General features: G+C 43.1%; 1 protein-coding gene and 1 non-coding gene across 13 annotated transcripts in view; one reads left to right on the forward strand and one right to left on the reverse strand.

The window, feature by feature from the left end:
• COL13A1 (collagen type XIII alpha 1 chain) overlaps positions 1–15986 on the forward strand; it is a 646904-nt gene that overhangs the window by 57290 nt on the left and 573628 nt on the right. The gene's annotated exons all lie outside the window — the stretch shown is intronic.
• On the reverse strand, positions 4704–4785 carry TRNAL-UAG. Its single transcript has one exon. It is a non-coding gene; the product is annotated as a tRNA-Leu (tRNA).

Below are 15986 nucleotides of genomic sequence, written 5' to 3' on the forward strand. Positions count from 1 at the left end.
AGTGCAAAATACAGACAGCAGATGCAAATTCTCAAAATTGACACAATTTAATCACTAAATTCAAAAATAAAATTATTCCCCCTACCTTTGTTGTCTCCCTCCCTCCATGTTGTGCCTTACCTTCTGGCCTGCTCCCGCCTGGCCATTTTATGCCACCCCCCTGTGTTATCTTCAGGCCGGCTCCCTGTTCCTCACTGCCGCAATGCACAAAGCCACAGGCAGCAGCTCCTTGCGCGCTGGAAGCCTTCCCTCTGACATTGTGCTAAAACTTCAGGAAAAGCTTTGACCATTTATACAACCTGGATTGAAAAATTTAAGCCAACATAAAAACAAGACTTTTCTTAGTAAATCTGCCGAGCTGCCAAGAGTAGCATACATTTAGAAGTGGGTCTCCAGAAGCAGGTTTCGAAACGGGGCTACTTCGGGACCCCGAACTGTTCTTAAGATAAGTCGCTTGAGGTTACCTTACTTGGTTTTGTAATGGCACATTGAAGAGATACTTCGCATTTAAAAATTTCTTTAAAAAAGAAAAAAATAAGAAAAAGTAAACAAAAAGATACAAGAAGTGATATAATATGGAATATTGAAAAGCAGAGATTGATTGGCATTCAGTACTATGCAGTGACTGGAAGGACAAGCTCCACAAGGGGGGTAAACACCCCTCATTAGAGCTGCACATCTCTGAGCATAAGGAAACATATCAATTGATGACTGTTTTTCAGTGTTTTCAAAATATATTTGGAGATATGTTTTGAGGAATTTAATTGTCTGGCACATGAATTTTTATGCTGTTTCATATCTCCTACATTCTAAAGTTATTAATACCCTCAGTCTCCACACTTGGCATGTCCCCTCCCAAAAATATTTGTGAAAAAAACTTTCTAAGCTTTCTGTTAGTGTGAGCAAGTGGAGAGATTGAGAGATGAAGGGGTCATGTATATAGGCAAGCTTGTTGGGAACAGCGGACATTCCATAAGGCACAAGAGAAGGGCAGGGAGGAGGGGGGAGGAGAGGAATAGAAATAAGGTTGGTGGTATTGCAGGTTGGCCCGTAGGAGTAAGGTCTGTGTCTGTGACTTTGGTGCATTTGTGTCTTTTTGAAGTCTGCCTGTGCGCGTGTCTTTGCGCTTTTGTATAGAAACATAGAAACATAGAAACATAGAAAAATGACGGCAGAAAAGGGCCAAAGCCCATCAAGTCTGCCCACTCCATTGACCCTTCTGTTTGATTTTGCTCACCACCCCCTGCCCTCACCTCATTAGAGATCCCACATGAATGTCCCATTTATTTTTGAAATCTGCCACGCTGTTGGCCTCAATCACCTGCCGTGGGAGTTCATTCCAATGATCGACCACCCTCTCAGTGAAGAAATACTTTCTGGAGTCTCCATGAAATTTCCCTCCCCTGATTTTCAGCGGATGCCCTCTGGTGGAAGAAGGTCCTATAAGACGGAAGATATCCTCTTCCACCTCGATACGATCCGTGATATATTTAAATGTCTCGATCATGTCCCCTCTCTCTCTTCGTTCTTCAAGTGAGTACAGCTGCAATTTATTCAGCCTTACTTCATACGGAAGATCTTTGAGCCCCGAGACCATCCTGGTGGCCATCCGCTGAACTGACTCCATTCTCAGCACATCTTTCCGGTAATGTGGTCTCCAGAATTGAACACAATATTCCAAATGTGGTCTCACCATGGATCTGTACAGTGGCATTATGACCTCTGGCATCCTGCTGATAAAACCTCTACGGATACAACCCATCATTTGCCTTGCCTTAGAGGAAGCCTTTTCCACCTGATTGGCAGTTTTCATGTCTTCACTAATGATTACTCCTAAATCCCGTTCTTCCGTGGTCCTAACTAAGGTCTCACCATTTAACGTGTAAGTCCTGCACAGATTTCTTTTACCCAGGTGCATCACTTTGCATTTTTTAGCATTGAAGTTAAGCTGCCAAGTCGATGACCATTGTTCTAATAGTAGTAGGTCCTGTGTCATATTGTCAGGCATAGTGCTTTTACCTACTATGTTGCACAGTTTGGCGTCGTCGGCGAACAATGATATTTTTCCTCTGATCCCTTGGGTCATATCACTTATGAATATGTTGAATAGGATTGGACCCAAGACCGAGCCCTGTGGTACTCCACTGGTCACATTCGATGTGTTGGATGGGGTACCATTTACCATCACTCTCTGAAGTCTACCGCTCAGCCAATCCTTAACCCATGCAGCTAGTGTTTCCCCTAATCCCAGCGATTTCAACTTGTTCAATAACCTACGGTGTGGGACGCTGTCAAAAGCTTTGCTAAAGTCCAAATACACTACGTCCAGGGACTCCCCGGCATCCAGTTGTCTTGTTACCCAATCGAAGAAGCTAATCAGATTTGATTGGCAGGACCTGCCTTTGGTAAATCCATGTTGATGGGGATCACGTAGATCTTCTTCATCCAGGATTGTATCAAGTTTCTGTTTGATCAGTGTTTCCATGAGTTTGCATACTATGGATGTGAGACTTACCGGTCTGTAATTCGCCGTCTCTGTCCTGCAGCCCTTTTTGTGGAGTGGAATAACGTTAGCTGTTTTCCAGTCCAAGGGAACTCTTCCCGTGCTTAGGGAGAGATTGAAGAGCACAGATAATGGTTCCGCCAGGACTTCCCTCAGCTCTCTGAGCACCCTGGGGTGTAGGTTGTCTGGTCCCATGGCTTTGTTTACTTTGAGTCTTGAAAGTTCGCAGTAGACGCTACTGGGAGTAAACTTGAAGTCTTGAAACGGGTCTTTCTGGCATTCCCTTGTCCATAAAAGTGGACCGGATCCCGGCTCCTCACAGGTGAAAACCGAGCAGAAGTATTCATTTAGTAGTTCTGCCTTAGTGGAATCCGATTCTGCATAATTCCCGTCCGATTTCCTGAGTCGTTCTATCCCATCTTTGTTTCGTTTCCTGTCACTAATATACCTAAAGACGGATTTATCCCCTTTCTTAATGTTCCGTGCTAGATTCTCCTCTATTCGGAGCTTGGCCTCTCTGACTGCCTTCTTGACAGCTTTAGACCTGTCCTGATAGTCTTCTTTTACCTCCTGCTTTCCTAAATGTTTGTAGGCAATAAATGCTTTTTTCTTCTCCTTAATGAGGTCCGAAATTTCAGTACTGAACCACTGGGGTCTTTTGTTTCTCCGACTTTTGCTGACCGTTTTTGCGTAGCGATTTGTTGCTTCATGCAAGGTGGATTTCAGAGTCGACCACATATTTTCCACATTGTCAGTTTGTGCTTGGTTTTGCAGCTCCCGATGGACAAAATCTCCCATGCGTTCGAAGTCTGTGCCTCTAAAGTTGAGGACTCTCGTCACTGTATTTGATCTAGAGAAACCCCACTTGAGGTTAAGCCATATCATGTTATGGTCGCTAGAGGCCAGCGTATCGCCTACCGATACTTCTGTGACGCTGTCTCCATTGGTGAGTACCAGGTCCAGTATTGCCTGGTTTCTAGTGGGCTCCAGTACCATTTGTTTGAGTCGTGTACCCTTTATGGAGGTTAATATTCTTCTGCTGCCACAGGTAGTCGCAGAGAGTGTGTTCCAATCTGCATCGGGCATGTTGAAGTCCCCAAGCAGAACTGTGTCTCCACGCAAAGTGATGTTCTCTATGTCCTTGATCAGTTCTATATCCTTGTCTTCCTGTTGTCTTGGAGGTCTATATACCACACCAAGGTATAGGCATTTTTCGTTCCCTCTGGCCAGGTTCACCCAGAGGGATTCCCCGGAGTATCTAACATCCGTGATTCTAGTAGTCTTGATGTTTTCTTTAATGTATAGTGCTACCCCTCCTCCTAACTTGCCCTCTCTGTCTCGACGAAGCAAGTTGTAACCTGGTATAACCATATCCCACCCATGCGAGTCCGTGAACCAGGTCTCAGATATTGCCACCACATCTAGGTCTGCGTTCCTTATTTCAGTCTCCAATTCCAGTATTTTGTTGCCCAAACTGTGTGCATTAACATACATAGCCCTCCATACCTTATTGTTGTTAAGTCCCTGTGAAGAGATTCCCTTCTTATTTAGTGTGACTCCCATTTTATCATGTATAGTAGGGGTACTTACCTTGGACTCAGAAGTGTGGTTGTGGCTCGCCACCTCAGGATAGTTTCTTACTGCTCTGGAATGTGAGTGGATACCCTCCCCCAACTTACCTAGTTTAAAGCCCTACGAAGTAGTCGGGCTAGTCGATGTCCGAATACATTTTTACCTCTCCTGGTCAGGTGGAGTCCATCTGGTCCCTGTAGTCCCTGTAGCGCCTCTCCATGGTCTAGGAATCCAAAGTTCATTTCAATGCACCATCCGCGAAGCCACTCGTTTGTCCATTTGATACGCTCTTCTCTGGCTTTACCTTTGTCTCTTACTGGGAGGATCGATGAGAAGACCACCTGTGCTCCTGTCTGCTTTAGCTTCTGACCCAGGGCTCTGAAGTCTTTGGGTATGTTTTCCGAGGCACTCCTGGCAGTGTCGTTCGTACCTACATGGATGAGAAGCATAGGGAAATGATCATGAGGTTTTAGAAGTTTATCTAGACAGGTGGTGACATCTCGGATCTTGGCTCCAGGGAGACAGCAGACCTCTTTTGAATGCATATCTGATAAAGTGAAATTAGGTTCAGAAATCTTAGCAATATTCGTTTTTGGGGAGAACTGATTTAAAACCTTGAAAAGCAAGTTGGCAGCGGTGGGATTCAAACCCACGTTTCCGGAGAGACTGGAGCCTAAATCCAGCGCCTTAGACCGCTCGGCCACGCTACCTTGTATGTGTGAGTATGTATGTGACCTACTGCAATGAACCTATAAAAAGGCCTACAACTGTTCCAGAGATGTTATCTTTTCCAAAAGTGTCTGCAGAATTGCTAACACCATTGTTATCCACTGTACATATGCTAAGGATGGGCACATTTCTGTCATGGCCAACATGTGCCATTATGACTTTTTAATTTTTCTTGTTTTCATATATCAATAGTACAGGTCACTTTTGCTAAGGTCTGGACTGATATAGATCTTATACAGTGACTTGGAAAGAGAAATGTATTCTTTCCCGCTTGAAAAAGCACAGTAATTCCATGACCTGTGTGAAGCTTCTCTTCAGACTTTTTCAAACACAAGATTTAAAAAAAATGCAATATTTGTGAGGTTAGCTGCTTTATTTATGTATTAAGAACATAAAAATAGCCATACTGGACCAGACCAATGGTCCATCTAGCTCAGTGTTCTGTTTCCACAGTGACCAATGCAGGCCACAAGTACCTGGCGGAAGTCCATGCCCAGGGCAAGCAGTGGCTTCCCCATGTCTGTCTCAATAGCATACTAAGGACTTTTCCTCCAAGAACTTGTCCAAATCTTTTTTAAACCCCAGATATGTTAACTGCTGTTACCACATCCTCTGGCAACAAGTTCTAGAGCTTAATTATTCTTTGAATTAAAAAAGACATCTTTCTATTTGTTTTAAAGATTTACATGTAACTTCATCAAGTGTTCCCTAGTCTTTATAAAATATTGATTCACTTCTATCCATTCTACATGACTCAGGATTTTGCATATCCCCCTCAGCCATCTACAGTCAAACTTCAGCTTGCGAGTAATGCAGTTTGCAAGTGTTTTGCAAGACGAGCAAAACATTCTCGCAAATCGTAACTCGCAAAACGAGTGTTGACTCGATTTGCGAGCATCGCTACCCCCGTGAACGCCCCCCCCCCTGAGAACCAGCATCGCTCCTCCCCACGTGAACTGGCATTCTCTGCCTGCCCAAACAGAAGCCTTACCCCATCTGGCACCGGCACGCAGCCCACAGGACGTGCCAGTGAACGAAAATTCTTCCTGTTGCCTGGGCCTTGAGCATCTGCGCATGCTCAAGGCCTACTGGTTCTCGCTCTCTCCGAGATTCTCGGAGATCTCCGAGAATCTCAGAGAGAGCGAGAGCCAGAAGACCTTGAGCATGCGCAGATGCTCAAGGCCCAAGCAACAGGAAGGATCCTCGTTCACTGGCACCAGCACGTCCTGGGGCTGCGTGCCGATGCCAAATGGGGTAAGGCTTCTGTTTGGGCTTGCGAGGGGATGCCAGTTCACACGGGGGGGGGGGGGGGCATTCACAAGCAGGGGGGGAGCAATGCTGGTTCTAGGGGGGGAGTGGAGTAGCACCAGTGGTCTTGGGGGGTGGGGACGAATCAAGCGAGTTTCCCTTACTTCCTATGGGGAAACTCGCTTTGATATACGAGCAATTTGGTTTACGAGCATGCTTCTGGAACAAATTATGCTCGTAAATCAAGGTTCTACTTTATTTTGCAAGCTGAAGATCCCTAACTTCTTTAGTTTTTCCTCATATGAGAGGAATTCCATCTCCTTTATCATTTTGATTGCTCTTTTTGAAGCTTTTCTAATTCTATTTTTAAATTAAGCACACAATTCAGCATATCTGATAGCCCATGCACAGTGGATACTCACAAATAGCATGAGGCATTTTATTTCAGGTCAAGAATTAGGTACACTGGTACAGCTGCATGAGACCACTTAATTCTCAAGGGGGGTGCTGCAGACCAAAAATGAGCGGGCTCTCAGATCTAAGTGTTAGGAAGTGTTTCAAGACTGTATTGAGACACAGAGCCATATCTGTGTGCATGTTAAGAAGTAAATTAGCAAGCGTATTGCATGTCAGGGTTTAAATTCAGTGATAAAGCTGTGTGTGGGCCCAGGACTGAAATAGCAGGGATGATACATAGCTTAAGGTGCATTGGCACTGATGTGCAGGGGTGATTTTGCCCTGCACCTGCCTACACTATGCCTGGCTCTGTTTCATGTTAGAAACAGGATCCTGTAGTTTGCAGAAGTACAAAAAATTATCCCTTCATTCAATACATTTACCAACAGGTGCATTCAAAAATCAAAGAAGAACTTTGGACTATTTGTTATAGTACTACAATTAGTGGTGCTGAAATAGTCATGTTGGAGGAATGCTTTTTTAATTTAATTAGATAGAAGAAAACTTGCAAATGAAACTCATAATCTAGGGCGCCCTAATAGCTTACTGGCTGTGTGCAGTGTATTTCTGTTTTGGAAACAGAGGATTTGAATCTCCCTTTCTCTCCCACACAAAAGCTTTCCTATTGGGGGGGGGAGGCAAACTTAATGAGTCATGCAATGCCTATTGTAACATCAAATGCTTTTTATCAGTAATGCACATGTTTATTTTAATCATTAATGCCAAAAGATTCCCTATCCAAGATTTAGCTAAGAAATACTTTCTTTCTTGCTAAACAAGCAACCATATGTAATTTATACCGACCCTCAGTGGCACCACTCAGGACTCAAAATTTTCATTGTCCTGAGCTTTACGTGTCTGCTCGTCACTGGGTCTCATTACCTTTTTAGAGCTATATCTTTTTTAGACTTTTTATTTATATTTATTTATATTTTATATATATATACTTAGCTTAAAACTGTGGCTAAGTTTGCTTGGCTTGAGATGTCAGCGTTTTTAAGGGATGTCCAAGCCGACATGTTTCGCCGAGATAGCTTTTTCAAGGCTTCATCCCTCTTCACTACCGACTACCACTGTAACCGCCAATTCTTTACCATATGGTTGCTTGTTTAGCAAGAAAGAAAGTATTTCTTAGCTAAATCTTGGATATATGAAGTAAGCACCTAGAATTATATATAGTGCTTTGGGTTTGATTAAAAGATTCCCTATAGCATGGGAGAAACAAACTCAAATTAGTTAATTAATATTAAAATGACATAATATGAATCATTAACTATTACTGCTAATTATCATTTCTAAAGTGCTAGTAAGCTTAGGCAGCACTCTACATACATGAGAGAAATACAGTTTTTGTAAACCCTCCTAAAGCTAATTCTGTCTCAAGTGGTGTAGTTTACTGTTTTGAGAGCCTGGATTAGTTAAGGCAGGGGTAGGGAGCTCCGGTCCTCGAGAGCCGTATTCTAGTCAGGTTTTCAGGATTTCCCCAATGAATATGCATGAGATTTATTTGCATGCACTGCTTTCAATACATATTCATTGGGGAAATCCTGAAAACCCGACTGGAATACGGCTCTCGGGACCAGAGTTCCCTACCCCTGAGTTAAGGCATTTCTCCCTGGATTCTTTAATCTAGGGGTAGGCAATTCCGGTCCTCGAGAGCCAGAGCCAGGTCAGGTTTTCAGGATATCCACCATAAATATGCATGAGATAGATTTGCATCTCAAGGAGGCAGTACATGCAAATCCATCTCAAACATAGTCATTCTGGATATCCTGAAAACCTGACCTGGTTCCGGCTCTCGAGGATCGGAATTGCCTACTCCTGCTCTAACCAGTACAGCAAGTTCGGTGCAAGAGCGATAGATCAGGTAATCGTGATTAATTTTTTAAATCAGCATTAAAGATTTAGGGGTCCTTTTACTAAGACGCGCTAGCCGATTTAGCGTCCGTTATATTCTATGGACACGTTAGCGTTTAGCACCCATTAAATCAGCTAACGCGCCTTAGTAAAAGAGGGGTTTAGTGTGTTAATCGCATCATTAGCATGCTAAATCCACAGCCCTAAAATAAATAAATAAAGTAGAATCATTGGAAAATGATTCTGAGACTGAGAATATTTGTTTACTTAATATTCCAACGACACACTCGTAATAAGGCAAAAAATTCTGTTGTAGAAATACTCTAAGGAAATCCTGTCTATCCCTTGACATAAAGAAATAGTCATTGTTAACTGTTACTATATTTCACAGAAAGCTTGTGTGGTGAGTGAGTGACCCAGAGAAATTGCTTTCAGCTGGAAACTTTGATTTGACGGATTTTCTAGAGAGTCCTTCATATTACATTTCTATGAGGGCTATGCGCTTAACCACTTTTGCTAATAAAAGTGCAAAAAGAAAGATCAGTTATTCTGCGTGAAAAACATTCTAATTTTTTCAGATTTGGCTTGTGCTGCCGAAGTGAGATACAAGTTTTTCTTGCCTTGATACCCAGGATACTGGGATTGGGAGAGACGTTCTAAGACTCTAAGATCGTCTGCCAAAAATCTATCTATTCCGTCTCTGAAGTATATTAACACAATGAGGTCTACCATTTTCTCTGTCAGCGTTCCATCTCTTTGGAATAATATTCCGGCCCACTTACGGGAAGAAACAATTCTTCATCATTTTAAGACAAAGCTAAAAACATTTCTTTTCCTTGACGCTTTCGAGACCTAAATGTCCTTTTCAAGGCTACATAGTTTTATTTTAATTTTTTGCCACCCTTCCTTTTGTTTTCTTCCCTATATGTTTTTCTTTCTACTTGATCATTGTAGTTCCCTCTTGTTCCTGTCTGTTTTTAAATGTTTTTAATAACTATTATTGATGTTAAGGATGTGCTGTTATCTTAAATATGTTTTTTAGTCAATATATGTTTTTATGACATTGTACACTGTCTAGAAGGCTGATTGGGCAGTATATGAAATCTCAAATAAACTTGAAACTTGAGGTTCAAAGAAAGGTTTCTCCAGTGCCAGAGAAATAAAATAGAAAGTTCTCTTTTTTTTTTTATCCCTCATTAAATTTTACTGCTTAGTGCTAGAAGATTACGTTATGATCTGCTCAGATAACTGTACTTTTTTCTTATGGGTCAATAGTCAGCCACTGGGTCAACATTTTCTTTTTAAAACACAGTTAAAAAATATTCTGATATTCAGTGCCAGATAGCAGCCAGTGCAGAATATTTTAGATAAAGCAATGTGGGCTACTGTTCAGATGGCTTATTTTACCTCAAGTTGTTCTGTTTTAGCACATGGTCTCATTGCATAAAATGGGACCCTCTGCTAAAATAGCATGGCTTGTGATTAAAAAAAAAAAAAGGACTCATTCGCTCGTTGAGGTATCTGTAAAGATTTCTATGATGGGTGGAAAAAGACTTCAAGTGCTCACGGGTTAGAATGAACTGGTGCAGTCCCCTATGTGTGAGCTATCATTAGTCTTAAAAAAAAAAATAAAACAACTGTTTGTTTGCTTATTCAAATTATATTTCTGCCACCACACACTATATTACTACTGTATGGAATAGGCACTTATGTGGAAATGAAGACTCAAGGTTCAACGGAGCTTCCGTTTCACTTCTATGGGAGCTTCTTCAGGAACCAGTCTTCCATCATGACTAAAGTGCTCTGTAAGTTATCTATGGAATTCTATATATGGCACATAACAGTATACACTATTTAAGCTTTATAAAGGAAGCAAGGTGCCAAAACGGTTCAAAAACAGAAGATTGACGTAGAACTACACTTACATGCCCTATTATAGAATTGTGCCTAAGTCTTTCTATGCAGAACTGAAAAGGGGATGGAACAATGGGAGGAACATGGATGGTTCAGGGGCGTTCCCTTAAACTATGCACAGTATTATAGCATTCAAGGGATCTTCCCCCACCTGCACGTTATTTACACTTGGTTTCAGTTGGTGTTAATGCTTGCGTCCAAAGTTGAGCATGGACTCTGCTGATAAATGCTTTTCTATAAACAGTGCCTATTCTGGAACATAGTAACATAATAAATGATGGTAGAGAAGGTTCCTGAACGGTCCATCTAGTCTGCCCATTAGTTATTCTCATTAAAAATACATAATTAAATGAACTTGTCGCTTCTTTGATATTTCTGGCACATAGACTAAAGTCTGCCTCGCATTGTCCTAGGTTCCAAGTGCTGAAGTCACAATCTAAGCTTACTCCAGCCTATCCAACCGTCCCGTTGTTTGCAGGATATCTACTGTAAAGTCTGGCCAGTAATGTCCTCATGTTCCATCTTAGTGGAATTCCCGTTGATGCCCTCCCCAGTCCATACTACATTAAATCAAACCTATCTGGCGAAGGACATAAGAAGACTTGTAGCGGTCCAAAGGAGGGCGATGAAAATGATATGAGGCTTGCGCCAGAAGACGTATGAGGAGAGACTGGAAGCCCTGAATATGTATACCCTAGAGCAGCGATGGCGAACCTATGGCACGCGTGCCAACTGTGGCACGTGAAGGCCTTGCAGCTGGCACGCGCAGGGCTGCCATCAGGGCAGTACTACCAGGGGGTGCACAGGAGAGAGAGCTGAACGGGGACGATGGGGGACCCGCGGGATTAAATATAACTCGAGCCGTGAGGCTCGTCTTCTACTCCGACTGCCCTGCCGCTCACACAGCCGATCGGAAATCTTCCCCGACGTCAGCGCTGACGTCGGGGAAGACTTCTGGTCGGCTATGTGTGCGCGGCGGGACAGGCAGGAAATAGAAGACAAGCCTACGCGGCTCGAGCTACATTTTGCTGAGAAAGTTGCTAAGATGGGCTGGGAGGCAAACGGGGAACACAAAAGGGGAGGGAGTGCGTTTTGGACACAAGGCATGAACTTGGGAGAGAGGAAGGGAGGGAAAGAGATGCTGAGGTGGGGGAGGGAATGGGTTTTTGCACACAGAAGGCATGAACTTGGGAGAGAGGAAAGGAGGGAAAGAGATGCTGAGGTGAGGGAGGGAATGGGTTTTTGGACACAGAAGGCATGGACTTGGGAGAGAGGAAGGGAGGGAAAGAGATGCTGAGGTGGGGGAGAGAATGGGTTTTTGCACACAAGGCATGAACTTGGGAGAGAGGAAAGGAGGGAAAGAGATGCTGAGGTGGGGGAGGGAATGGGTTTTTGGACACAGAAGGCAAGGACTTGGGAGAGAGGAAGGGAGGGAAAGAGATGTGTACACGGGGAATAGAATAAAGGAGAATTTTTGGTCATAGGGAGGGAGTGAGGTACAGACAGTGGCATACCAAGGTGGGGGTGGGGGCGGTCTGCCCCGGTTTTACGCCCCAAGGGGGTGCACAGCTGGCCACCCTCCAGTGTTCTCCCTAGGCTGGCAAACTGCGTCTCTTTAGCCACTTGAGTGCCACCGCCGCCATTGGGAACAGGCCGGTGCCAAGTTCTCCCTGCTTTTCCCTGTGGGGCCGACCAACTCTCGCCACCCGCGTCAATTCTGATGTCGGAGAGGACGTTCTGGGCCAGCCAATTGCTGCCTGGCTGGCCCAGAACGTCCTCTCCTATGTTAGAATTGACGTCGAGTGGCGAGAGTTGGTCGGCCCCGCGGGAAAGAGAAGCAGGGCGAACTCGGCGCCGGCCTGTTCCCGATAGCGGCAGTGGCAGCCTATTCCCCAGTGGCGGTGGCAGCATTTTCCCAATGGTGGTGGCATAGGGGAGGGCAAGGAGAAAGAAAGAAAGGGGGGGACAGGGAGCCAGAAAAAAGAAAGAGGGCTGGGTGAAACAAAGAAAAATGGGGCACGGAGAGAGAGAGATAGACAGACATACAGAATGAAAGGGGGTATGGAGAGAGAGAAAAAGAAAGAAGGGGGCAGGGTGAAACAAAGAAAAAGTTTGGGGAGGGAATGAGGTCTGGAGGAGAGGAAGCATACAGGAGGCTGAAAAAAGGGAAGAAATATTGGATGCACAGTCAGAAGAATAAAGTGCAACCAGAGACTGATGAAATTACCAAAGGTAGGAAAATGATTTTATTTTCAATTTAGTGATCAAAATGTGTCCGTTTTGAGAATTTATATATGCTGTCTATATTTTGCACTATGGCCCCCTTTTACTAAACCGCAATAGCGTTTTTTAGCGCAAGGAGCCTATGAGCTTCAAGAGCAGCGTGGGGCATTCAGTGCAGGTCCCTGCGCTAAAAACCGCTATCACGGTTTAGTAAAAAGGGAGGGGGAATATTTGTCTATTTTTGTATAGTTGTTACTGAGGTGACATTGCATAAAGTCATCTGCCTTGACCTCTTTGAAAACCCGCAGAATATAAATGATAATTAACATTTTCTCTGCGTACAGCGTGCTTTGTGTTTTTAAAATTTTATTGTTGGTAGATCATTTTGACTTGGCCACAAAGGTAAGGGGGAGGGAGGGGAGCTGCTGAAAGAGTCTACCTTGACGTGGTTGCAGGCTTACAAATCTTTTGGTCAAAGAGTGCGGCGACAGAGAAAAGTATGTGTATATTCGGCCCATGAATGAAATCATTAAAACATTATAAATTGCCAATAAATTGAAATGAAAATCAAAGGATTATGAATCAAATTGATTCTCTGACAATACAAAGATTCCAACCTTTAAAAATGATGTTACAGAGTTCAGGCAACTTTATAAAGAGTTTTTAGATACTAAAATCTTGTTATTAAGGTTTAATTGACGTGCTGGCACTTTGAGGAAATTCTTTGGTTTTGTGCGGCAGTTTGGGCACTCGGGCTCAAAAAGGTTAGCCATCACTGCCCTAGAGGAAAGGAGGGACAGGGGAGATATGATTCAGACGTTCAAATACTTGAAGGGTATTAACGTAGAACAAAATATTTTCCAGAGAAAGGAAAATGGTAAAACCAGAGGACATAATTTGAGGTTGAGGGGTTGTAGATTCAAAGGCAATGTTAGGAAATTCTACTTTACGGAGAGGGTAGTGGATGCCTGGAATGCACTCCCGAGAGAGGTGATGGAGAGGAAAACGGTAACTGAGTTCAAAGAAGCGTGGGATGAACCCAGAGGATTTAGAATCAGAAAATAATATTAAAAATTAAACTAAGGCCAGTACTGAGCAGACATGCACGGTCTGTGTCTGTTTATGGCCATTTGGTGGAGGATGGGCTGGGGAGGGCTTCAATGGCTGGGAGGGTTTAGATGGGCTGGAGTAGGTTTTAACGGAGATTTCGTCAGTTGGAACCCAAGCACAGTACCAGGTAGAGCTTTGGATCCTTGCCCAGAAAAAGCTAAGAAGAAAAAAATAAAAAAAAATTTAAATTGAATCAGGTTGGGCAGACTGCATGGACCATTCGTGTCTTTATCTGCCGTCATCTACTATGTTACTATATTACCCCCCTGTTATACTAAGGTGCGCTATGCATTTTAGCACACACTAAATATACACGTGTGCTAACCACTAACGCGTCCATCAACTAACATGCACACATTAGCATTTAGCACGCACTAATATTTAGCGCATGCTAAAACACTTAGCGCACCTTTGTAAAAGGAGCTCCTGGTCACATAAGGTTTTCAGGATATCCATAATGAATATGCATGAGATAGATTGGCATGCACTTCCTCCTTGGTATGCCAGTCTATCTCATGCATACTCATTGTGGATATCCTGAAAACCTTATGGGGCTAGGTGTGCCCTGAGGACTGAGTTGAGAAGGCCTGTTATAGGATACCATTCAGCAGTGAATTTTTTTAGTGCCATAATCTAGCCCAGTATGTGCAAGTGAGAGCCCTACCTATCTAATCTAATCTAATCTTTAATTTATGGATTGCTCTATGCTAGGGGTAGGAAATTCTGGTCCCCGAGAGCCACAAGCAGGTCAGGTTTTCAGGATATCCACAATAGACATGCATGAGGTAGATTTGCATTTCAAGGAGGCAGTGAATGCAAATCCATCTCATTCATATTCATTGTGGATATCCTGAAAACCTGACCTGCCTGTGGCTCTCGAGGGCCGAAATTGCCTACCCCTGCTCTATACCAACATAGGTTCAAGGCAATTTACAACTCAAAAGTCTATTTAATCCAATAGGGATTTATAAATTCTCATCAAAAGGTCAATCAATATACCAGATTTAGAATAGCCATCCAAATATATTCACAAGAATCTATCAAAAAAGAAAGCTTTTAGCTTAGCACAAAATCTCATATAATTTGATCCTGTATAGGGTTACCAGATTTTGTTAGCTGAAATCCCGGTCGCATGGCCATGCCCCATTCCGCCTTCAACCCTACCTCATTCCACCCCCAGCCACATCCCCAAACGAACCTCCATGGCATCTGGGCAGCATGTGGAGGACCTGCGTGCGTGGATGTCAACACATTGACATCTCACACATGTGCGGATGAGAATGACATCATCGCAATGACATACGCGCATGCTTGGAAATCCTCCACATGCTGCCCCGACATCGAAGACTTCCATAATCCAGACAAACTGCCGGGTTTTGGAAGTCCCTCTGGGCACCTGGACAAGTCCTCTAAAAAGAGGACATGTCTGGGTTTTCCCAGACCCCTGGTAACCCTAATCCTATCCTTATGCTAACAGGTAAATTGTTGTAGACTCTAGTAGCAAAATATGTAAACATAGCCTGCAATATTTTTATATATTTTATATCTCCACTGGACAGCAGTCTTAATCAGAGAGTATCATGTACTTTGGATGAATAAAAGGTAGAATAGGCATAAAGTTGAATTAGGGACTCTGAAGAATTTATATACATTATGGCCCGGATTCTCTAAATGACGACATTTATTGGCACCAATAAGCATCTAAGCTCAGTGAAAAATGACATTTAAACATTGGTTGATTTTCAAGGCACCTACTGGTACCTACAAAAAACAGCACCGGAATCATGCCTCCATAGGTACTTTATGGCACCTAACGTTGCTGTGGGTGTGGCTAACACTGGAAGTCCTCACAAATGTAAAGTGTGAAACAAAAAAGTAAACAAAAATATAATTACACTTCTAGTGAGTATGAAATGGGGTGTCAGATATGACCAGTCTAAGCGAGAGCGCTTCAACGGTCTGTCAATTCTTCATACATCCCCAATCATTATAATGTAATACTTTTTTTTATAAACAAAATTTTTTAAATAATTTTTTCACTGTCATATTTATCGGTGCATCTATCTGAAGTTTTTAAAGAACTTATCTTTAAAAAGCTGTATCTTCATTCCATTGTAAGTAATGGTGGAACATATCTTTTATTCCAACGTTCAATTCAATACTCCCCTCTGCCAACGCGTTTCGCAGAGCTTTATCAAGGCTAGGGGCACTAAAAAACATTTAAAAATCAACCCATTAGGAGATAGGATGAGTATTAAGTCAAGCACTGTCCAAAATATCATATAATATAAACTGCAGTCAGCACAAACCTGCATAATTGAAGATATCCTAATTGTGTTGTCAAGCGGCTTCTGAAAAATGGCCGCGGCGTCTT

This window comes from Geotrypetes seraphini, chromosome 4 (genome assembly GCF_902459505.1).
Source record: "Geotrypetes seraphini chromosome 4, aGeoSer1.1, whole genome shotgun sequence".
Classification (NCBI taxonomy): Eukaryota; Metazoa; Chordata; class Amphibia; order Gymnophiona; family Dermophiidae; genus Geotrypetes; species Geotrypetes seraphini.